This window comes from Macaca thibetana, chromosome 14 (assembly GCF_024542745.1).
Source record: "Macaca thibetana thibetana isolate TM-01 chromosome 14, ASM2454274v1, whole genome shotgun sequence".
Taxonomy (NCBI): domain Eukaryota; kingdom Metazoa; phylum Chordata; class Mammalia; order Primates; family Cercopithecidae; genus Macaca; species Macaca thibetana.
In genome coordinates, this window is record NC_065591.1 from 75,727,343 (window position 1) to 75,750,429 (window position 23,087).

Here is a 23,087-nt window from a genome sequence, read left to right on the forward strand (position 1 = left end):
TGAGTTGCAGAAGACCTAATACTGGGAGTCAGCATTCTTAGTCTTTCCCCGCAGTTATATTCTGTGTGACCTCTCCCCATCAGACAAACAAGAAATGCCATTTTATAAACCATCACGGATCTGGGTGGCAGAACAGATGCCACTATCACTTCCCGTTCAGTTGGTTAAGGAAGTGCCAAGGGGAAATGACTTTTGGCAGCATGAATCAGCTAGTCATAATTGACAGGGCCTGCTTGGAACTGCCAGAATGGCCTAGGTCAGAAGGTAGTGAATATGGAAATCTAATCCAAGAGGTCTAACTGTGGATGCCCCCAGAAGGAAGCAAAAGCATTCAAAGATACTGGTACAATCTCTAAGTGAATTTATAAACAAATCATTTATCTTGCTGTCCATTTATAAAGAGCCATAGATAATGACTTTGTTGCTCATCTGCTGAGCCATCAGCATTTATTTGCATATCTATGGATTTATAATTGCAGGTTCTTATAGCATATAATTAGCACACCCTGGCCCTTGGTGATCTCTCTTTTCTCTGAACTCCATTAGCACTTGCTATTTGTTCTATTTCCTTGTCATTTTAAATTGCTAATCCACAATACTGGTGTATGTTGGAGGGAAGTGCTTCATCTATACCTTATTCTTAGGAAAACTACCTTGCCTATAACTGTTCCTTCCCATTTGGACAACTTGCCACTACCAAATTCAGTATCCTCCCTAACCAAAGCAGTTTAGACCATTGGATAAGGATTGGGCCCCTCACCTTGCAACCATGATCTGTATGGTGGGACTCAAAAAGAAAAAAAAGAAAGAAAAAAGGAAAAGGCCTAGGCCATTTGGATTCTCCTATGGAAGGTGAATAATGTGAATAAAGGAGATGAAATTATCAGTTAACAGAATAAGGAAAGGATGCAAAAATGGAGAAGGTAGCTGTAGCTGTGTCCACTAATTATAGAGCACTGGAGTGAAGCTCTATCAAATTTTGTTGCTAAAAATGTCTAGAGGTACCTTGAGTCTAGAATAACTGTCTGGGTTCATTCTTTCAACTGGGTTATGAGAGCTCATGCTATTGAATTTCTTTGATGATTCCCATATGACATTAGTTGTCAATCAACTACCAATCTCCCACCACATCTCCTTATTGGAAGTGAGATCTGATCTCATGTTTGCAATCAGTACAGTGAAAATAAAACAGGCACCTTGTTTATTTTCACATCTCTTTCACATCACCTCAACTAGACTATACCTTCCAAAGCCAACAGACAAAATCTTGGGCCTCTGTAATTTCATAGTACCTGAGACTAATACCAGACTGATTCTATCTTTAAAAGTTTGATATTTTGTTCATTATAAATTCTTTTGCATTAATTTTATTTTCTAAAATATTTCATTAAAGTATTTTTGTCTTAATTGCTGTTTCTTGGTGTTCCCTTAAATTTTGCACCCAATATGAGTACCTCGCTCACCTCACTATAGTCCCGGCCCTGTATCAGAGATAATAAATGTTTAAGACAGTGATAATAATGACTGTGATTGTAAATAGTCTTCATCTGTGTAGCACCTGAAGCGATAAGGTCAAAGGAATATGACTCTCTTCTCTTAGAGATAACAATGAGAGTGATTTACACTTTATTGAGTTTTCTAACTCCTTACCAAAGGGCTCTCAAAGCCTTCAGGCTGTCTTAGGCAGGGACCTCACCTCATTGTACTATCTTTATTCATTCACAATGCTCTCTCCTTCTCTAGAATATTAGATCCTGGAGGATCAGGACCAAATCTCCTGTGTCTTTGTTTCCTCATTACTTTCCTGAATGCAAGAATGTATTACTGAAGCACTGTCATAGAAAGTGAAAGGAACTGTGAAAAACGAAAGTGATCAGTACCTTTTATTCTCTTTTCCTGAGCCAGAACTAAAAGGGGGCATCTAAAATTACAAAAAGATGGATTTGGGTCATATATGTATATGATTTTGAGCATACATTTCTTCATCATATAGACTAATATGGCTAAATCTGCAGACCTTTCAGATTCTCCAAAGGTTATACTGCTATTGTCTTCTTTGGTTGCCCTAATGGGAGGGGGGCATCCAACCGCATGCCCTGTATTTGCAGAATATAGAACCAAACTGCATTAATTATAGCAGCTGGGATGTCAAGGGCTCAGATGCCTAAGTATCTAATATATTGCCAGACATAATTGGAGGAAAAAGGATTGTAACTTTAAAAGGGTGCCTCATGCTCCTCTTTACAAATAATACACTGTTTATTGGGCCAACGATTTGGAAAAGTATAAGAGGATTGAATTCCAGGGCTGGGCTAATAACTCTGAAGGGTGGGATTTTGGGAAGCCCTAAAAGTAATTAGGGGATAAAAGAGAATTAGTATCAGGTTGTGAACTATGTGGCTCAACATGTGAAATGACATTATAAAAATGATTAAGAAAGAGGCTGACTTCTCTTATACTGAACTTTAAGCAGAAAAGTATTAGTCACTTGATTAAGATGTTATATGGGCCTTAAAATATGACATAGAGACATCTACGGGAGGGATTGATCTAGGTGATTTGTAAGAACCTATTCGCCCCCCTAATTCCAAGCACCATTGAATTGAGCACTCAAGAATTTCCACTAGGGAAGCTGGAGTAGATGCCGATTTGCACCACACTTACTTAAGTCTTTCAAATCTTAGCTTTCTCATTTATAGACCTAAAATAATATTTAAAAAGTTTTTTCTGTATACCAGAAAAATTATAAATTGCAAAATTAGGCACAGATCTAAATTATTATGAGCACCATGTTAAGTACAAGCAAATCGAACTAGGTTTAGATCTGGCTCTTCCAAATTCTACCTTGCATGACCTTCTGCTATTTCTTAACATCCTCATCTGGAAAGTGGGAATAGTAATATCAGCCTAAGGATGACTGTGAGAAATAGGAAGAATGTGCATAAAGCACTTAGCTCAGTCCATGGCACTCACTCAGAGCTCACCAAAAGGGAGCCATTATTATTATCTTGATTATCACTCTTAGACACTTGAGCTCACAAGGATGCACGACCTCAGAAAATGTTGCTCCCGTTTGTGAGAATTCATACAAATAATATTCGTCACCCACTCACTTAGAATCAGTCAGTTCACACGATAGCACTTTCAGGTAATGTGAATTCTCTACAAGAGGGTTGAACAAAGGAAGTAACAATCGATAGCTTTCAGTCTCACAAAAGGTACTGCATAGGCGCCTTCTAAAGACTCACTTTTGCTCTGTATATTTAAAAGGTAATTGATCCCTTTAATAGCCCTGGAGGTTGATGATCACTTTCTCTGAACTTCTCAATTATTTTCACTGCCCCTAACAATACAGCAGCCCGAACTCTAACGCACGATTTGTACCTGGATCTTTATAACAGTTTGCTTTCCTGTATGGTTCACAGCTGTGCTGTCACATCAGATTGTTGGGTCATAAGTAATTTGTTATTAATAATAGTTTAGGTACCACAGTCTGCAAATACTTATGTTTAAAAGTAGAAATTAGGATTGGCTCACTATTTTTTCTATGTAAACATCACTTTCAGTTATATTTTACTGTGTTTATTGAGGAGTTTATTGGAAGATTGAGGAGAGAAAGGGCAGAGTAAGAGCTGCATCATTTAAAGTTGTTTTGAATATTCAGATGCCTTATTTCCTTAAAAAATGCTTGGGTTTCAACAAAATTGGGCTCTCTCATGGCAGTGGGTTGTAAATGGGTTATGGAGTGTTTCATTGGAATAAGAAGTTGAACATTAATGACCTTGACAATGGTGATTGTAACAAAAGGGAGAGTGATCTCTGTTTTTGGTATTGGGTGAGGGTGTCCAGTTATAGTAGTATTTTTGTGGCTTTCTGAAAGTTTTTTAAACAAATATTGGCTAAGAGTGACAGGGTCAATATTATGGCCAGACCAAGGCCTTTGAGACATGGATTTAAATTATTTGAGGAAGGTTCAATATGTCCTATACTAGTGTTTAAACTCTTACACTTTTGTAAGCCTGCTTTTAAAGACTTTGTATTGATTTAAAAAAATTTTTTAATTGATCTCATAGTATAAATATAGATCTACAAAAAGTCAGGTTGATAGTTAACTAAGAATGTTCATGGAGAAAAAATTAAGCATGAAATAAATTGAAGAAATCACATAAAAGATGAGAGACTTGACTACATAAAAATTTGAAACCACTGAAGCAAAAACTCATAAATAAGCAATAATCTGGGGAAAACATTTGCTCAATTATGTTTATCAATATTTTAAAGATGCTCCTACAACTCAATAAGAAATACAATAACATTTTAGTAGAAAACAAAGACAATTAGTATCCGATCACAAGAGAAAATACAAATGACAAATACAAGCACACATATAAATATTTAACCACACTAGGAATAAAAATAACACAAATTAAATGATACATCCCCTTTACCTATTTAAAAAATAAAGGATCTTGAAATTGACAAATCACAATTTAGTTGTGGTATGTTGAAATAGACACTATATTGCTGATGCTATGGAGTGCAAAACCTCCTTAAAACATTTTAAGAAAGCAATTTGGCAATATATTTTAGGAGTTTTAGAAGTAATCCTGTCTTTTGGTTCAGCAATTCTACTCTAGTGTGCTATCTGAAGAAGAAAATAAAAAATATGTCCAAAGGTTTCTAGAGAGGAGAGTCATTGTGTTTTGTTATAAGAGCAAAACAGAATAAAACAAAACAATCAAAATGTTCAGCAACAGAAGGGTATGGAGTATAAGATATATTCACATGATGGTTTATTGTTTAACCATTAAAGTTAATATTCATAAAACATTTTAATGAGACAGGAAAATGCTTTATTTTATAATGTTGAATAAAGTGGAATACAAAATTGTATATGTGGATGTGGGGACAGCAGGAAGTGAAAGCACCTAATTCTCTTACCATTTCAGAGAGAGACTGAGCTAAGAATACAGGAAAGTAAACACTGGGGAGTAGGAATTCTAGTGCAGGTTTGAAAGAGGGTGAAAGAGTGAAAGAGAGTGAAAAGGGTGAAAGAGAGTGAAAGGAGTGAAAGAAGGCTTTCTGGAAAGTGGTAACAGCACATGCAGATTTAAAGAGGAATCTGCAAACATGTCCCATTTAGGGAGTTTTTTTAAAGGTTTGAGTAGATGACAAAATTGAAAAGTTAGGCAGGTCTTGAGTACAGTTTTAACATCCATAGTTGATAAGAAGTTATGGAAGATAGTGTTCCTCCTACTAGATGGAATTAAAAGAGTGCAATCATTGGCTATTCATTTGTTCATTCATTCATTCATTCATTCATTCCACAAATATTTACCAAAAACCTACTTTGTGGTAGGTACTATATACCTAGTACCAGAGAGAGGTACAAGGTATATAGTAAAACAATTTAAAAAATGATCTCTTTGTTTATTGAACAAATATTTTGATTGTAAGGAAATCTGATTGCAGGAACAGAGACTTATTTAAATTACTTTAGGTAACAGGACACATGTCCATGGAAACCCAGAAAAAGCTGCGTGAGAAATATGTAAGAGTGAGATCTAAGGAGCTGGATCTTTACAACTTTCCCTTCAAGATACGCTGCTTCTTTTGTGCTACTTGTTCCTTGTGTCTCAAATCACCACTTTAACTCTAATTTATAAATGAGATACTTTATACTTGATAGCTTCGTCTTTCCCTCAATTTCTATTCTGTAATGACATCAGCTGGCACTAGACTCAAAATGGACCATCGGGCCTCCTTTATACCATAAATCACTAGCTTCCCCTTTCACTGATCATTGCCTTGATTGGACTGCTTTTCAATTAAACATTCCTAACAGAGTATTTGCTGGACTTAGTACACCTTTTTGAGCAAACCACCTTATTGGTTATTGGTTAGCCTCTGGATTGGCATCCTTTGAGCCAAGCACACTCCCTGTCTATTCAGCTCTCGCTAGCGGATGAGTGACCTGGTCTTTATGAGTTTGGTTTGCTTTTTCAGCAGACCTGTGGGCAGGGCACAATTGTTCAAGCTGTGTATCCCATTGGTATTTTCAGGTTTGGTCTGTTGAGTATACTCCCCACATCTTCATATTCTTAGCCAGTACTATGAAACAACAATGTAGAGAAAAAAAGCAAGGCCATTCCTTTTTGAGAAAAATTTGGAAATAACAAAAGACAAAGGAAAGTGTGAGGAACATTGCAAAGGCCCCCAAAGAGAAGGTTTGAAGCTTAATATCACCTACAATTTCTTTCTTTTTATCACGCTGTTAAAATATAATATTACAGAATAAATACTCCACCTCTAAAATAATTCTTTTCTTTCCTCAGAGGCTCGAGGATGATTGACATTGGTAATACCTAAAGTTGCCAAATCTGATAAAGCTTTGAGTTTTAAAATTCATACCCCCACAAGAATTTCTGAATATATTTAGCAAAATCACATTTTCTGAAGTAGAATTCAAAATATTTATTCATCTATATACTTTTGTAGGCCAATTTTACATTACTAAGACAAAGTCTATAGGGGGAAAACTCTTATACCTTTGACTGAATGGATGCTAAGATTGAATATAACAGCAGCTCCCTAGAAGGCAAAATAATGTTCAGATATAATTCTCTACTTATGAACAGGAAGGATAACGTGGCTGTAACCAAATCACTTAAATGGGTTTCTTTCACATTTCTTGGAAGAGGTACATTTTCCTCTGTTTCATGCGGCTGTTTCCATTTAGTCTTCTGTGCCTGTTACTGTAAACAGGTTATGAAGATTGTTTGGTGGCCATGAGGGAAGGATAAGACATGCATAAGAACAAGAGATTGTTGTAGTACTGCCTTGCTCTCTTTAGAGAAGGCTCTTTGCTAAGAAGCACTTTTATTGGGATTTCAGACCAAGACAAAGACTGAGGTCATAAATCCCCTTGAGTTGATGGTTCACATCCTATTAAAATTTACATATATTGGTACTTTCTTCCAACCCTAAACATTAGAAAGTCCCTGGTTTCCATCAGAGTCTAACTCCTACTTTCTCCATAAAGTCTTCTGAGTACACCTCATTATAGATTTTTCTCTCTTCTTAACTCCCATACAGTATTTCTTCATGATTGCCACTTGGTTTTGTACTTTGATATATTTTAAATAATAATAACAACTCATATATATCTTGGGAACTTACTATGAGGCTGGCCCTGTGCTACATATGCTACATATGTTCGATGTCATGTAATCCTCCCATGAAACCTAAGATATATGTAATACTATTATCTGCAAAGGTTGACATTAACTTGCCCCTCCTCACATACCTGACTTGTGAGTGGTAGGGCTTGGCTTTGAACCCAGATTGTCTGGGTTCAAACCACTAAATGTTTTGTTGTCATTGTTTTAAACTCTTTCTCTAGCATATACTTGCCCTCAGTGATCTGAATATCTTTCTTGGTCATATTAGCAATTATAGTTCCTATTTTAAAGGCAATAGAGAATAGAACAGATAAAACAAACCGTGAGTCTGACTATCTAGATTCAAGTCCGGCCCCATTCCTTTAAGTCATGTGATCTTGGGCAGGTTGTTTACCTCTATGCCTCAGTTTCCTCCCCTAACACCCAGGAATAGTGCTTGTCTCTTAGGGCCTTATGAGTATTAGGTGAAATGATGCATGAATAGCACAGTGTCTCGAAGAAAATCAGTAAATGTTTTGACTACTATAGGTATTTAAATAGGAAATCCAGCTGTAGGCCATATGGTTTATACATCTCTCTCTTGTCATGTCTGTGGATGTGAATTCATTCATGACAGATGATTTCCTCTTATGATGACAAAACCATATTTCTGGCCATGTCTAGGGTTGCAAGATTTAGCTAATAAAAATATAGGATGTCCAGTTACATTTCTATTTTGGAAACATAACAAAACTTTTTTAGTATAAATACATGACTATTGCATAAGGCACATTTATACTGAAACCTATTCATTGTTGATTATTGTTCAAATTCACATTTAACTGGGCATCCTTACTTGGCAACCTGCCAGCCCCATCACCTTGCAAGTTTCCCTACATTGCTAGTAACCTGCCTTCCAGCATATACATTTATTCTGTAATAAAATTTACTTGTTTACTCTGACTTCCTCTTTAGTTTCCTATGTTCTTTTATGTATTTTTAAAATTTATTTAATTAATTATTATTATATTTTGAGACATATTCTTGCTCTGTCACCTAGGCTGGAGTGCAGGGTCGCAATCTCAGCTCACTGCAACCTCCGCCTCCTGGGTTCAAGCGATTCTCCCACCTCAGCCTCTCAAGAAACTGAGATTATAGGCACATACCACCATGCCTGGCTAATTTTTGTATTTTTAGTAGAGACACAATTTCACCATGTTGGCCAGTCTCATCTCGAACTCTTGACCTCAGGTGATCTGCCCTCCTCAGCCTCCCAAAGTGTTGGGATTACAGGTGTGAGCCACCACGCCGTCTGCTATGTGCTTTTAAAACAACATATGTGCTTAATTTTGTATTTTCAGTGCTCAATAAGATGTCTCTATTTATATCTATCCCCATATTCACATCTATACTCAAATCTACACATAAGCATGCAGATATATAATTTCAAAATAAAAGTTGGTCATATTATACATATTATGCCACTGCTTTTATTTTAAAATTTCACATTGGCTATTAGACATTTTTCTGTGTCAGTACACATGGCACTGGCTATCTTTTTTTTAATGGCTGCAAAAACACTCTTCACACACTGGTGGTGGTAGTATAAACTGCTGAACCTACAGTTCAGAAATCTTACTTCCAGAAATCTGTTCTACAAAACTCAGTACAATAGGTGTTCACAGAATTGTCATTGTCACAGCATTTGGAGAAGCAAACCACTGGAAAACCTATGTTCATTAGTGTTGAATATAGTTTTAATGTGGGCATTAAAAACATTCCTATGTAAGTAAATTTGATGACATATAAAGATAGACACAACATATTATTAAGTGAAAAAAGCTGGTTAAAATAATATATAAACAGTTTGATTCAGTTTTTGTGAATAATAAAAAATATTAAGTATGATCCTAATTTTATTTAGTAGAGAATGAGATTAAAGAATCTAGAAGCATATGCCAGGGAATTTGTTCATATCATTTATCAATAATATGTCTACATAAAATTTTTATTTTCTCCCACTATTTCATGTTTTCTAAATGACTTTTAAATGACATTAAGAATTATTCATGATATAAGCTGAGCAATAGTTATAAATCTGTATATATAGTTTGGTGCCAATTTTGTAAGAGGCATATCTGTACATCTGTAGGTTAATATGGAAAAGTTACCAACATGTTAATAGTGCTTTATCTGAATGGCGGGATTATGGGTACTTTTGATTTCCTTAAATATATTTTTTTGTATTTTAAATTTATTTTTTAAAAATATTTTTTGTACCCTGTAAGGGGGTAGATCTTGAATGTTATCACTACATACACAAAAAAGGTAACTATGTGAGGTAATGAATATGTTAATTAGCTTGATAGTGGTAATCATTTCACAATGTGATATGGTTTGTCTCTGTCCCCAACCAAATCCCATCTTAAATTCCCACGTGTTGCGGGAGGGACCCTGTGAGGGGTAACTGAATCATGGGGGCAGGTCTTTTCCATGCTGTTCTCATGATGGTGAATAAGTCTCATGAGATCTGAAAGTTTTATAAGGGGGAGTTTCCCTGCACAAGTTCTCTCTCTTTGCCTTCTGCCATGATTGTGAGGCTTCCCCAGCCATGTGGAACTGTAAGTCCATTAAACCTCTTTCTTTTGTAAATTGCCCAGGCCTAGGTATAACTTTACCAGCAGCATGAAAACGCACAAATACACAATGTATACCCAACAAAACATCAAGTTGTACACCTTAAATATATACAAATTTGTCAATTATAACTCAAAAAAGCTGGGGGAAAAACTATTTTTTCTCTTAACTCCAGGGGAGGACTGTTAGGGATTTTTATTGGGTACTTTTCAATTCAGCCCCGAAGATCCACAGAAACAGAAAATACATATTTTTTCAAATTAGTACTGTTTCCTTATTAATGAGCAACTTTTATTTCTATGTAGTGCCTAGGTACTAACTAACATGGTATTAGGAGAGTAGTGAAAGCTCATTATAAATAATTGGTTATGACTAACAAGTTAGCTTAACTAGTATCACCATATTTGCTATTTAAATTTGTCAATCTCAAATGTCTTCAGTTATGCAAATATATGCTGTTACTAACAAGATTCTGCTTAAAGTTTAGTCTACTTTGGGGAAATTATGTGCTCGCTAAAGCCATTTTATGGAAAAGATGACACAAAATTAAAGCAAATTTACAGCAAGTGTAGTCTTTTTTTACTGGTGCATCTATTCACTCAACATATTTACTGCCCTTAGAAAACACATTGGGAGGCTGTGAACACGGTGGAAAGAGCACAAGATTTGGGCTAGAAGATCTGGGTTCAAATACTGTTCTTCCACCTATCTGTGTGACTACAGGGAAGTACCTCTATTGCCTGAATCTTGGTTGCCTTATCTGGAAATGGTTTTTTAAGACCTACCTTATAGGACTGCTACAGGATTAAATGAGATAATATATGCAAAGCCTTCACAAATCACCTGCCATATGGTACACACACAGGAAACAACTATATTTATGTACCAGATACTAATCTAGGTGATATGGAAGATAAAAATCTGCTCTAGACATAAATTCTTCCCTTAACCATTACTTCATCTTGGAGCTGTGTGTCTGTATTTGACAAAGTAAAGCTAAAAATGACTAAACATTACGGGAGGGAAATAGACCCTCTTTCCTCACTGACACAACACGTTCTTAAGGCAACCATATGTATGGCTTTCCTGTTTATGCTCTTTTAAAGTCTCGGAAATCACCACTAAGTAACGTATTCATATAACCAAACACTGCCCGTTCCACCAAAACCTTTTGAAGAGTAAATAAATAAATAAGAGCTGTTTTCTTGTACACTGTTGGCCAAAGTCTTTCAAGCAGGTTGAGTAAGATCACGAATTAAACTGAGGGACAGGTGACTAGTCATGAAGCTCAACAAAGACAACATTAATTGCCTGTCATGAGGATCCAGAGAAAACTGTGCTTTATTACCAATCCTGACTGGCCCAGTACAGCCAACGGAAGTCAGAGGTGCTGTTAAGTGAACTACTGGAATGAGGACACAGGGAATAACAGAACTAGATGGAGAGATTTTTTAAAAAGACTAGCAATAGAGCCAAACCTTCTGCCTATTATATCTAACCAATCCGGAATAGATTCAACAGATGAGAGAAATTTTAGGACAATACATTCTAATCACAGCTTAGATAGATACCAGGCAACAAAACTGCTAGAGAGTTGTAATAAAAACCAGGCACAGTGAAAAGTAGTGGTCAAAATATCAAAGAGCCAATGGGCTCCACAGAATCTTGAGGTCAGCTCAGAATACTTCCGTGCAGCAGGGAGGTATACAGAACATAGAATTTGGAGCAAAGTCACCTCATAATCTTCCCTTTTGTCTCCTTAAGAAATATTTTACAAAATCTATATGATTTGCCTAAAATCTGGAATTGGATTTTTAGTTGGTGAAGTAGACGGGGGAAGTGGTTGAATACTAGATTATTGCAAGAATGGAGGGTACCCACATTTCTCAGTCACTATATGGTTACTTATACCATCACCTTTAATCTTTACAACAATAAACTTTCACAGTGGATATTACATATAGCTTTTGCATAATGGTGGCACATGGTGGCATGTGCCTATAATCCCAGCCACTCGGGAGGCTGAGGCTCAAGAATAGCTTGAACTCGGGAGGCAGAGGTTGCAGTGACCCAAGATTTCATTATTGTGCTACAGTCTGGGCAACAGCGAGACTCTGACTCAAAATAAATAAATAAATAAATAAATAATAAATAGATAAATAATAAATCAATACACAAATAAATGGGAGGGAATAGGATAATTGAAATATTAATGTGTGTTTTGAGCTTCCTGTTTTTCCTTCCCAAGTCTGAAGCATATAACCAGACCTTTATATTCCCTTGCCCCACTAGAGATCTGTAATACAGGAAGAAAAGCATAATTTTCCCAAAAACTTCTCTCTTCCAGGTTTTCATTCCTCAAAAATCTGAGCTCCTAAAGGGTTGATGCTCAGGGTGAGTCTGAGAGAAAAGGCAGGCAAGATAGAGCCTATTATTATATATTTGGATTTAAAGGAAATAAAATAATGCTCTATCAAGATGTATTTATAGAGTAAAGTGCATACCTGCTACAGGTGTTTTTAAATAGCTGATACGTTTAGTTATAAAATCTAAACACTGCCATATAAATTCTGGTTTGGTAACTCTTGCTCAGGATCAATGATTTTCTTTGAACATTGTCACTAGTAGTCTCAGTGGTTTAGGGTCATCTGCTATTTTAATGAAAATTTACCCTATGAGAGAAACGCTTCTCTGTGTGTGTGTGTGTGTGTGTGTGTGTGTGTTTTCTAATGTGCTACATTTTGCTTTTACTTCTGGTAATATGATTTTCCCTCTCCTCTCCTCTCCTCTCCTCTTCTCTGTCACCCAGGCTGGTGTACAATGGTGCAATTAAGGCTCATCGCAACCTCTGACTCCCAGGTTCTGGCGATTCTCCTGCCTCAGCCTCCCAAGTGGCTGGGATTAAATGTACCCACCAACACTGCTGGCTAATTTCTGCATTTTTAGTAGAGATGTGCTTCACCACGTTGGCCAGGCTGGTCTTGAACTCCAGACCTCAGGTGATCTACCCGCCTTGGACTCCCAAAGTGTTGGGATTACAGGCTCAAGCCACCATGCCCAGCCAACTTCTGGTAAACAATTTTCTGAGGTCAAAGACACAATGAATTTAAGCCAGTGATTCCCAAATCTACCTGTGCATCAGAATCACCTGTGGATATTTTAGTTCTGTTTTTGATATTCAAGTCCCACTTCCACCCTGGACATCCAGATTTGGTAGATCTGGCATGGGGCTGAGGACTTTGTTTTTTAAAGAGATTTCACAGGTGACTAATGGGCTATCAGAGTTGAGAACTACAATTAGACCTGTTCTTTTTGAAAAAAAGTCTGAAATAGTCACAGTTTTGAATGACATTAACTCTTTCAGTACTACAGAATACAAATTATTGCTCTTAGTTTGACTTGATTATATTCCGTGGATAAATGTTAGTATTTGTAGAATGTAAATATTAAGTTCTTTTTTCAAGGGAAGATAAAAAAATAGCACATTTCATTATTTCACTGGTGAATACACACATATGTACACACACATAATTGTTTAAAAATTTTTGTAAGCAGAACTTAAACAAATATTTCTCTCTAAGCTGCAGAAAACAATAGTTCTGGGGTTGGCCCTACCTTGCTTTAGTCAGGCAGACCACATTCTCACTATGAATGCCACACTCAATTGCAACTCCTACATAGCTTTCCTTAGTACTCACAAATTTAAATTCCGTATAACCTTATTAGAGCTACTCTCAACAACTATATAAATCGTTCACTCTCAAAGTGAAAGTTTTGCATATAATTATCTCATTGAATGATTTAGATGTATACTCTGTATGAAACTTCGACAGTATACCATCCAAGCTAATATTATGCAGTGAAGCCATGGAATTAACGCCACTCCTAGGAACTGGAAAACATCACGATAGATGTTGCTATGCATATATTTAATTTCTGTGCTCAAATAATGATGGTATGCAAAAATAACCACTGCATTTACTTTTTAAAGTTTATGATGCCTGAATAGGAAATCTGAGTATTTGGGGAATGCAAATATTTGTGATTACTCAACATTCTAGAATTTTTTTAAGTTTTGTAATGAATAATCAGTTTCTTTAACACATAGACTTTCTTTTTGCATGACTTTTATAATTAGGCCTGGTTTTTGACAGATTCTTCTTAATTAACATCAATATATGTTTTTAAATGGTATTGAAATATAGAGAAAACATCATTGAATAACGTCACAAAATCTATTGTTAATACAGGTATAAGTGTAGTGTAAATGTATGTTTTATTAGGCTAGCTGGAAGAGTGTTTCCCCTGCATTCACTTCTTAACCTCACTCTACCACTCCCAGCTACTTCAACTATCATCACAGTGGCAGCTGGTCCTATAATCACTGTGGTTTCCTGGACTAAAAGTCAATGTTAATAATATTAATGGCCACTCTGAATGTAGCACGTTTTGTGCCAGGCTCTGTTTGAAGTGTTTTACATGGATTAATTTATTTAATCTTGATCATAACCCATGGCATAGGCATGGATGGGGAAACTGAGGCACAAAGAAGTTACATAACTCATCCAAAATCAAATAGCTAGTAAATGGTGAGCCCAGAGCCTTTTGAGTCTAACATCTGTTCTCTTAAGCAAGATGGTACCCTCTTTCTGGCTTCTGGCTTCTGAGTTTGTCACTTACTTTCTAATTGTCAAAGGGGAAATCATGGAATCTATCATCTCAGGTTCCAAATCTGTAAAACAGATGTAACGGCATCTCTCTGTCCATTTTGTATAAAGTCATAGGAATTAAAATGAGAAACAGGAAAGTATCTGCGCTACAGGAAAGTAGCTATGACCGTTTACTAATACTATTATAAATTCAGAGCGAGGCTTCACAAAAGTGGCTTTGAAATCTTTGACTATCACATTTATTTCAGCTATTTCATTTTGCCTTCATCTCCTATCTTAAGGTAGTAAATGAGACTTTAGAAAAAGATTAAAGCAAAACAAAAAATAAAATCTCAGGCTCCAATGGATCAGTTGATAACATTCCCATTTGGAAGCAGTATACATGAGAAAGGACTCACGTTGTTCTCCTTCAAGGTCAATCTAACTTCTTTAAAGAAAACCTAGGATGGGGGTGGATATTTAAATGTTTACATGCAGGGAGACACCCTCACAACCACAGCTAAGTTCCTTCAGCAAATGCTCATTAAGGCAGCCACATGGGGTCTGATGTAATGGCAGAATGACAGGCATGAAGGACTGACTCCCCACCTGGCACTCCATGGAATTTGATTGCTTTCTGGAACAGGTTGTGTTTCTGGGAGGAGGCAACCACATAAAACTTTAGTTCTACCTTTCTGAGTAAAAGAACAACCAAGACTAGCTTGAAGCAGAGAGAAAATTCTAGAAATCTTAAAGTTAATAATGCTACCTATGTAGTACCGGGGGAAAAAAAAAAGCCAAACTCGAGTTGGTCTGATTCTTGATCTTGTTATATACCAACAGCATGTTAATAGCATAAAGATACGGATTTTGGAGGCCAATTGCCTATCTTTAGATACCAGCTTTGCTCATTACTAACTATGCAGGCAAGTACTTAACTAGTCTGTACCTAGATTTCATCTGTAAAATGGGAATAAAAATAGGATTTACTTCATGGAATGATGGGAAGGTTAATGAGTTTTTATACGTAGAGTGTCTAACACATTGTTACGCTAGACAAATATTTATCTTTTTCACTAATCTTTCTTGCTTCCACTTCCTCATGCATAAAGTAAAAATAATAATACCAATCTCAAAGATTGAGATATTTTATGGAAAATATACTTAGCATAGACTGGCATACATATGGTAGAAATTCAATAAATTACAACAATTATTACCGTTAATTCAAAATGAATTTTTACATTTTTTCTAATATTGTTGTCCACATGGTCTCCAGTGATGATGAGAAATAATTTACAAGAGAGTATGAAACATTCTTTTTCTCTAATGGGTTTAGAAGCACTGTAGAAACCAAGTAAACTAACTGAGATTGTAGATTAAATGTGATAATATATGAAAGGTATCCAGCACCAAGCAGATCTCAATAAATGGTGTTCCTTTCCCATAGCTCTTTAAGATTCAATAATCAGGTTGTATGTGATAACTACACAAATAGGTATTAAATCTAATGATCTTTTCCCTTCCCTACCCCCATTTTCTTAGATTAATGTCTTTTTAGATTATCAATAATAAAAAATAAGCATTGTTGCTCCTATGAGGAAGGGGAAGGAGGAAGCAATTTAACATACTTTAAATGCCAATTATTTGATTTTCATATGCTATCTCTATTCTTCAACACTATCCTGCCAACTAAGTTATTATCTCTTAATTACAGGTAAAGAAACCAAGGGATAAATAGTCCAAGGTCATAAAGCCATTTAATGGTAGAGCCTTTAATTAATCTTTAGCAAATTTCTAGAATACAGTGTAGTATTATTAACCATAGTCATCATGCTGTATATTAGATTTGTAGCATTTACTCATCTTGCATAACTGAAACTTTGTGTCTTTTGACTAATACCTTCACGTTTCCCCCTTGATATGTGCCTAGACTTATCCAGTTCCAAAAGTCATGCTACTTCCTTCCACTTACCTTCCTGCCTCTAAAGAAATAAATATCTTGGTAGAAATACCAGAATTGAAAAAAAAAATGAATTACACAAAATTATGGGTAGGGCCTTCAACAATGGACCTTTAAAAACAACTGGGATTAATCATCATGAGTTTTATAAATTATAATTTGGAGACTAGTTCCCAGATGTTAAGCCTAATCTATTTACCTCTTATTTTCTGTGTGGACAGTACATTTTATATAATGTTTAATCTCTTGTAGCTTCCATCACTTACCAGCTGAGTCAGCCTTGGATTAGTCAAAATCAGTTACCTCAGGTGTAAAAGGGGGTAATTATAGCTGTCTCCTGGAATTACTAGCCAAATTAACCAATGTATATAAAAGCACTTTGTAAACTGAAAGGTATTACACAAATATCAGTTATTACTATTACCATAATTCTTAAGAATTCTAAGAAGTATTTAAATAATATCTGCTCATAACTGAGGATGTTCTGGCTCTGAATACTGTTTGTAAAAAAATACAAGCAAATGGCCAGGTGCAGTGGCTTATGCCTGTAATCCCAGGACTTTGGGAGGCTGAGGTGGGTGGATCACTTCAGGTCAGGAGTTTGAGATCAGCTTGACCAACATGGTGAGACCCTGCCTTTACTAAAAATATAAAATTAGCTTGGCGTGGTGGCACATGCCTGTAATCCTAGCTACTTGGGATGCTGAAGCAGTAGAATCGCTTGAATGTGGGAGATGAGGTTGCAGTGAGCTGAAATCGTGCCATTGCACTCCAGCCTGGGCAACAAGAGTAAAACCCTGTCTCAATAAACAAAAACAAGCAAATGGCTTGGGCCATAGAATAAATAGAACTCCTGCTTAAGTATCCTTGCATGTGACTTTTACAATATTGTCTCCCCTTACACCCTGGACCCTACTGAAGCTGTCACAAGAAAGTCATAGATACTAGTGGCTAATTCCTATTGTTCTTTTCCAGTCTCAGTCACCCCCTGGAAGAAGCTGTTTCTGACTCATCAGTCTGGATTAGATGCCTTTTCTTAGCTCCACATAGCTTTCAGTACTGCTCTCCAACACAGCATGTTTCACCTCTATTATAATTTTGGTTTTACTTGCCTGGCCCCCTCCACAGTGTCCACTTTGCTGTCTTTTTGAAGATACCAAACACTGGCAAATATTTGTTGTTTCTCAGATGGCCTCTCTGATAAAATGGCTTTTGACCAGAGAGCTGAAGAAAGAAAAGCAAACCATGTGGACATGTGGATATGGAAAGGAAAAACATTCAAGGCAGAAGGAGTGGCAAGCACAAACTTCCTGAAGCAAAGTATGCCTACTATGATCAAATAACAAGGAAGTCTGAGTATCAACGAAGGCAGTGGTAGGAGAGGAGGTCAGAGCAGCCAGCTGGAGTCAAATCATAGTCTCATAAATAAGGGCTTTAGATTTCAACCCAGATGATGTGATCTGAATGTAAAAGAGTAATGTATGGTGCAGCATGAGTAACAGAGGCAGAAATGGAAGCTGTTTAGGGGGCTATTACAATAGTCAAATGATAGATGATATGAATTGACTAGTGTGCTGGTAGTGGCATGTGGCACATTGTGGATGTATTTTGAAGGTAAAACCTACGGAATTTGTTGATGGACTGCATATAGAAAATGAAAGGGGGAAAAAAAGAGAAGGCAAACCCCAAGGTCTGTGACCCAAGCAATAGCTCCCATAGAACGATCATTTGCTAAGAAGAGGAAGACAGGCTGGGTGTGGTAGCTCACCCCTGTAATCCCAGCACTTTGGGAGGCCAAGGTAGGGGGATCGGTTGAGCTCAGGAGTTGGAGACCAGCCTTCCCAACATGGTGAACCCCTGTCTCTACAAAAAATACAAAAATTACCCCAGTGTGGTGGCATGTGCCTGCTGTCCAGCTACTCAGGAGGCTGAGGTGGAAGAATTGCTTGAGCCTCGGGAGGGTGAGGCTGCAGTGAACTGAGATCAAGCCACTGAACTCCAGCATGGGGGAAAGAGTGAGACCTTGTCTCAAAAAAAAAAAAAGAGAGTATGACAATGGAAGGGCAGGCTAGGGATAAAAAGCAAGAGTTTGTGTTTGGACATATTAAATATCCAATGCAATGTTTATAAGACAACCAAGTGAGATGTTGATTAGGCAGTAGCAATTCGGCATTTATATTAAATAAATATATAATCAAGAGATGAAGGCAGAAAGATTGTAAAAGCACAATAAGAAAATTCTAAAAATAAATGTGCATTAAAAGGAAAGTAATTATATAAATTATGGTTCAGTTATATGATAGGCTATTATACAGCCACTAAACATGTTTTTGAATACTAAGAACATTAGAAAATTCTCAAGATATAATATTAAAGCAAAAAATAAAAGCAAAAACTCTCTCGTTGTACATAGTATGGTCCAAATTATATAAACAAACATACAGACAAGGAAAAAACTCAAAGGAAAATATTTCAAGTGATTCTCTCTCTGTAGTAGGAAAAATAGTAATTTTAGTAGTTTTTCTTTATATTTTTATTTTACAGTTTTTCTACAAATATATATTATTTTTACAGTTAGAGAAAAGGAAATTAGACAAAAATAAAACATTGAAAGAAAAAATCAAGGAGGGCTATAAGGCAGATTAGTAGGTAATAAAAAGCAAATGGATATAAAGATGGAAAAAATATCTGGAAAAATATATAAAGCAGTATTTTCAAGATGTGTTTTTACGCAGTTATAGTTTGCCCCATTATCTATATTAATACAATTACCTAGAAGCAAAAAGTGAACGACATAACCCAAAACTTATGAAATTTACAAATTGATAGCATAGTACGAATGTCTTTGGAATGCAATGATTGTATCTCACAATTTTCCTATATTTTGTTCAGGTAATTACTAATATTAACATAGTAACCTCACCCACAGCAGCTAATGATATAGGACAGGAGTCCTCAATCCCCACTATCGGTCAGGTCTATGGCCTGTTAGGAACAGGCCACGCAGCAGGAGGTGAGCTGTGAACTTCACTGCCTGAGCTTCCCCTTCTGTCAGATCAGCCCCTGGCATTAGATTCTCAAAGGAGTGAACCCTATTGTGAGCTGCACATGTGAAGGATTTGGGTTGCATGCTCTTTATGAGAATTGAATGCCTGATGATCTGAGGTGGAACAGTGAAACAGTTTCATTTGGAAACCCATCTCGCCCCTGCCACCTGTCCATGGAAAAACTGTCTTCCACGAAAGTGGTCCCTGGTGCCAAAAAGGTTGGGGACCACTGATACATGAGATGGCAGGAAATCACCCAGGCATTGCAAAGCTGTCATGGACAATTGCTGAAGTATACATCTGTGGGCAATTAGGAATCAGGCATCTTCTTGTCCTATATTGTCTCCTTATGGATGTATGAATATGAAAATAAACTCCTAGAAGAAGAGACCATGTCTACTTTCTTGAGTCACAGTATACACCGTCTTTCAATGTCATAGAGATTACGGCCAGAAATAAGCTGCACATTGTGTTCATGATAGTGGTTAACTTGTAAGAGGATACGGACCAACTGATGGTTGATGGTTTCTACAGCAGTCCCTCCAAAATTCTCCACTGCCTATCATCAATCCTTTTTTGCATCAATGAACTAAAGAATGAAAGCAAGGATGAACTTACTCCATTAAAAATGTAATGCAGCATTGATTAAATAACTATTCAAATTTTACATGTATAGCAACAATAGCTATATACATGCAATAACCATTTACATAAAATTATAGGGCATAGTGTTGTGTGTTTATGTCTGGCTAACTCATGAATAACACAGGAAATGATAAATATCTATAGGAGACAGATTTAAATTTCTCATTACTGTTGCATTTTTGCTAATATTTATTTCCTTGAAAGCAAACAGCAGCTTAACGTGTTTTCTAATATGTAGTTGGATGTCCTCCTTGAATTAAGATTTGTCAGATTCCCCATTAGCATACCCACTCTCTCTGCTTTCTACTTCTAGTAGGATAGTTCTATGAATCATTCTTCATGGTTTATGTAAGTAAACTTAAGTGGTTTTGTGGTTAAAGTTTTCTCTTTATTGTTTATTTACATTAATAAAGAGAAAACTCTCCTTGAGGCTTCCACATAATAGTCTATCTGTCTCACTAGTTTTGTCTCACTCTCTCTTTCATCTCTATACTTTGCTTCAAAACTACATTATAGTACCCGTCTCTATGTTGGAGAAATCAGAAATGCAACATAGAGCAAAACAAAATCTCAGAATCTCAGAGACATTTGCTCATGAATCTTTAATTTGGTTAAGTTTTATAATGAACTTTGTAAAGTCTGTAAGGAGTCTGATATCATGTTTTGCAGAACTTTTTAAGGGAAAAGCTACCTAGAGTTAGATATTGAGAGTCACTATAAATTTTTTAAAAGGGCAAAATCAGCAAATTATCCAACAAAAAATTATATTTTAGCCAGAAGGAAAACTGATAGACTAGTTTATACCATATTTGGTCCCACTGAATTCTGTATTAGATTTTCATTGCAGCTGGTATTAGATATTCATTGTAGTCATAAAAATTAAGATTCTCAATAAAGCAGTCAGACTATATGACTCTCTGTAATAAAATATTATAATGTGCTCTGCAAGATAAATAAGTTGAAAAATCTATACAGGTAGATTACATGTTTGAGCAGCTGTGTAATATTGTTGGCTACAGTTCCATAAATAATTGGATGATATTTAACAAAAAGGGGTTTTATTTGTATCATAGTTCATCTTAAAATCCTTGTTTTTCAATAGCATTAATAACAGCTAACAATTTTCAGGTGCTTATTTTTCCCAAGCATGTTACATGTACTAACTCAGTTTATTGTCACAACAAACCTATGAGGTAGAAAGTATTATTTTACCCTTTTTATAAATGACAAAACTGACGCAAAGGGGAGTTGCATAACTGACTGAAGGTCACACAGCTAGGAAATGGTGTGATTCAAAACTAAGCAGGGTAACTTCAGGACCCACATACCTAATCACTCAGTTATTCTACTATAATTCTAAAGCAGGGTCAGTTGCCTGCTTAGGGTACTCTAGCTGTTTTCCACCATACTTGACTAAAAGTGATAGTGACAGGAGGCAGCCAAATGCCTAGGCAGATAGGGGTGGGTAACCAGTGAAACCCCACCTTCAAGCAAAAATAACAGCTTGAAACCCACGGACCAAAGTGATAACTTCTATTCCTGTTCGCCCACTCTCTCCCGATTGGTTCTTTCTGAATAATGACTTTTTACCAATCAAATGTTGCCTTTTCCAAAACTACCTATGGCCTGTCCTGCCTTCATCCTATGCATATAAAGACCCCAGACTCAGTCGACAGTTAGTGAACTGGGAGATGCAGACCCTCCCTCCATTGGAGTGGATACCATCTCATCAGCTGCCAGTGCAGGTAAGATAAAAGCAGGCAGAGGAACATGGAAAGATTAGACAGGCTTAGTCTTCCAGCCTACATCTTTCTCCTGTGCTGGGTGCTTTCTACCCTCAAACAACAGACTCCAAGTTCTTCAGCTTTGGACTCTTGGACCTTTGACCACAGAGTGAAGGCTGCACTGTTGGCTTCCCTATTTTCGAGATTTTGGGACTTGGACTGGCTTCCTTGCCTCTCAGCTTGCAGATGGCCTATTGTGGTATCTCACCTTGTGATCATGTGAGTCAATACTCCTTAATACACTCGCCTTATGTATACATCTCCTCTTATGCATCCATCCTATTATTTCTGTTCCTCCAGAGAACCCTGACTACAGCCTGACTTCGGGGAAGAAGACCTGCTCTTCCTGTCCCCTCTCTAACTCCCCTCCCTGCTGAGACGTTTTCATCACTCAATAAAATTCTCCGCCTTCACTATCATTTAGTCATCTGTGTGACCTCATTCTTTACGGATGCTGGACAAGAGCTTGTGACCACTGAGTGCAGGTCCCCAGAAAGGCTGTCACACTGGCCCTTTGCCATCACCGGAGGAGGGCATCCGCCCCATGCCATGAGGCAAGGGGCCAGCTGAGCTGCTAACATACTGCTGTCTGCAAATGGCAGAACTAAAAGAGTATTGTGATACCCCCTCTAGGGTTTCATGGTTACGGGCACCCTCACCTGGATGCCAGCACGCCCCCCTCTAGGAGACATGCTTGGTCTGGCCATGGGCCCCACGTGGAGCTTGCTCCTGTGCCGGTGCCTGGAGCAGCCAGCTGGATCCCACACTCACTCACATGCTCCTCTCCCACAAGGGGCTGAGCACGGTGGGCCAAGCAGACAGGGTGTCCCTGCTGCAAGTCTAGTGAAGGGGCCAAGAGAAATCCTGCATCAAAAGCATATAAGAAAAGATTTCTTTCCTGTATAAGAAGAAACTTCTAGTTCATTCAGGAATGGTTTTAAGTCATTAAATGTAAACTAAAAAGAAGAGAAGCTAGAACATGCTTGTACTGTACTCCGATGAGGTGTTGTCTGATCCTTTGAGAGCTCACTCCTAATGGGTACCATAAACCTTGAGTCATTATTAAGGGACAGTTTATATAAAACACAATTAACAATTGGCAAATTTGTGTAACTTAGCTCAGTGTTTCTCAAACTTGGGTACTTAAATGTACCTTGGGGTTTGTGGTATTTGCCAGGGATTACAAATACCTTCAGAAAACC

The 23,087-nt window shown here is 37.0% G+C and overlaps 2 protein-coding genes across 26 annotated transcripts in view; both read right to left on the minus strand.

Moving 5' to 3' along the window:
* Positions 1–21,762, minus strand: part of CCDC90B (coiled-coil domain containing 90B) — a 695,243-nt gene extending 673,481 nt beyond the window's left edge. The window contains exon 1 of the mRNA XM_050755892.1: positions 21,759–21,762. The gene's annotated coding sequence lies outside the window, so the exon portion shown is untranslated. The remainder of the gene's footprint in view (positions 1–21,758) is intronic.
* Positions 1–23,087, minus strand: part of DLG2 (discs large MAGUK scaffold protein 2) — a 2,230,265-nt gene that overhangs the window by 477,613 nt on the left and 1,729,565 nt on the right. The window lies entirely within an intron of this gene.